The following is a 3339-nucleotide window of genomic DNA, read 5'->3' as shown; positions in this document are numbered from 1 at the left end:
TCCCAGTGAACGATCCTAGAGCCACTATGCTATAGTAGTTTTTTCTTTGCTACCCTAGTATATGGTGTAATAGGTTATAAATTTTGTTGATTACTTCCTCAATCAAGGAGCACCAGCTGGACACGAATCAGTTGAGACACCAATTGGGCACGAATCTTAACTCTTGAAGAGCCTATGTCAAGTTTTACTTAAGGAATTATTATGACCATAATTTACCTAAACAAACCTTCTTTGGATCATCCAAGGAGACACTCTGTCTCAATACCATGAAATATCATGGTGCCTCTATTAAGAATACTTATTGCTATTGATTTTTACAAAGAGTGGCCTAATGTACAGGGATATGATTAACTTACAATCTCACTCATAGGTCTAAACCATTACTAACTTTAACACAAACTCAATATTCTCTCAAGGTTGAGAGACATCAAAATAAAGCAACTTAGTGAAGTTATGACTACTTGATAGTCTTATTTTATGACTCATCATAGGTTTTGTCCAATATGTAATCATAAACACTAGTTCACTCACCATGGGAGACCTATCTTGATGACTAAGACTAACCATCCCTCCAATTAGGAGGTAATGTACTACAACCTATAATGGGTTGCCTAGGACTATGAACTAATTGTGAACAAGTCATCTATTTTCAAAAAATTCATGACTTGGATTTTTTGTGCAACTCCTAACACACCTAAATCATATGCAATACAAGATATGCAAGCTAGAATGCTTGTAAGGTATAATGCATGGAATTAGGATAAATTAAAGTGAACTAAAAATGTAGTAATAAATAATCAAATCCAAAAGTTTATTACACCATGCCATGCTTTTAAGGGCTCTATTCTAACAATCTCTCATTAACCCTCAAGCATCACACCTTTAATGTATTCTAGGTTCACATCTAAAACCTATACTATCATGTGACCATCAAAGACTCTTCCTATCAATGTCTTTTTTGAAAGGATTTGTTAGATCATCCACAAAATGTGTTTTTTCAACCACTATATCACACCTCTAAATTATCTCATGAATCAAGTGATACTTCATTTCAATGTGTTTACCTTTCCAATAGTTTCTTGGTTCTTTAGACTATGCCACAACACTACTATTGTCACAAACAGTATCATAAGTTGTATAGCCAAAGGCACAACCCAAGTCTCATGAGGAACTTCTTAAGCCAAACGACTTCCTTTGTTGCTTTAGAATTTGCAATGTATTTGGCTTCCATAGTGGAGTTAACAATGCAAGATTGTTTTACACATCTCCAACTAATAGTTGTATCGCTAAAAGCATAAACGAAGTCAAAGGTAGACCAACAAGAATCCTAAGTAGATTAAAAATTTGAATTTGTGTACCCTTTAGGTACTAACTCATCACTCTAGAACACAAGCATATTTTTCTTGTTCTTTGAAGATACTTGAGTATATGCTTGATAGTTATCCAACATTATAGGCCTGGATTTGATTGATATCTACTCACCATACCTACTGTAAAAAAAATATTCGACCTAATACAAAGCATTGCATGCATAAGGCTACCCATTGTGGATGCATAAGTTATTGCTTGTATGTGTGCTTTCTCCCTAGGTCTCTTAGGAAATTGATCTTAGGTAAGAGAAATTCCATGACTGAAATGTAACAACCCTTCTTGGAATCCTACATCACATACTTAACCAAGAGCTTGGGAAAGTAAGTGGCTTGAGACAACTTCAATTTCCTACTCTTATGGTCTCTAAGGACCTTAATCCCAAGAATATACTATGCTTCTTCTAGATCCTTCAGTTGGAATTGAGTAGACAACTAGATCTTGACTGATGACAATAACCTTACATCATTATCAATGAGTAGAATGTCATCAAAGTAAAAGACCATAAAAGACCATAAAAACCACCATGCTTCCCTACACCTTCTTATACACACAAGGTTCATTCTCATTTTCATCAAGGTCAAAGGACTTGATTGCATGATCAAAACGTTTGTTCCATGATCAAGATACTTGTTTTAATCTATAAATGAAGTTATACAACTGGTATACCATATGCTCTTAGCCCTTTGCTATGAAACCATCTAGTTGCATCATATAGATTCTCTCGTCAAGATTGTTATTCAAGTATGTAGTCTTGACATCCATTTTCTATGTCTCATAGTTTAGATGTGTCACAGTGGATGTTGCTCTCTCTTCGCTCATATACTAACTTTTCATATAAGAGTATTTTAATGTATTTGAGCATGACTATAGACGAGAAGGTCTCCTTATAGTCGAAACCGGATTTTTGACTATAACCTTTCACTACAAACTTAGCTTTAAAAGTCTCAACCTTTTCATCTACTCTTCTATTCATTTTATAGACCTATTTGCACCCTATGGGTTTTATCTTTTTAGGTGCTTCTACAAGCTTATAGACTTGGTTAGAATACATGGACCTTCATAGCTTTTTTCCAAAGATGTACATCCACATCGTTCATTGTTTTATCGTAATCCATGGGAATGATCTCATGTTCCTTTGGAATGGCCTCAAAAGACGCTCTCTAATATATGAATCGATTTGGATGTATAACAACCCTCTCATTACAACAAAGCATTGGTAGACTAGAAATAGAAATAAGTTGGCATTGGATTTATAGTATTCTATGCTATTGTGGGAGTCTTATCTAACGCTCTCAAATCAACCTCACTTCTAACCTTATAACTCTAATTAGTCATCTTCTAAATATCTAGCCTTTGTATTTACAAACATCTTTTAGTCGACCTAATTATAAAAGTAATAATCCCAAGTTCCTATTAGATTCCCAACAAATTGACAAACTTATGATATTGGTTCTGACTTGCCTATCTTTGGCTTTGACACATGTCTTGGACACCTTTATATGTGAATATGGTATAAACTAGGTTTACAACCCATCCACATCTCTATAGAAGTCAATGATACTGACTTAGAATTAAGTTCAAAATATATCTAGCAGTATCTAACGCATATCCCTAAAAGAATACAGGTAGTGTTGAAAAACTCGTCATGGATCTCACCATGTTCATAAGATTTCGATTTCTTCTTTATGCCACTTTATTTGCTATGGAGTACCGGGGGCAGTTAGCTAAGATATAATCCTATGCTTCCTAAGGAAAGAATAGAACTCATTGGACATGTACTCTTCACCTTGATTAGATAGAAGTACCTTAAAGAGTTTACATGACTACTTTTCTTATTGTCTTAAATTTCTTGAATTTATCCAAGGCATCAAATTCCATATGCATAAGGTAAACATGACCATACTTGGAGTAATCATCAATGAAAGTGATGAAATAATCATACCCTCCACGTGCTTGGACATTAGAAGG

The sequence above is a fragment of the Vitis vinifera genome, chromosome 2 (genome assembly GCF_030704535.1).
Source record: "Vitis vinifera cultivar Pinot Noir 40024 chromosome 2, ASM3070453v1".
NCBI lineage: Eukaryota > Viridiplantae > Streptophyta > Magnoliopsida > Vitales > Vitaceae > Vitis > Vitis vinifera.
The sequence above is the reverse complement of the archived record's forward strand: the minus strand, read 5'-3'. Positions refer to the sequence as shown.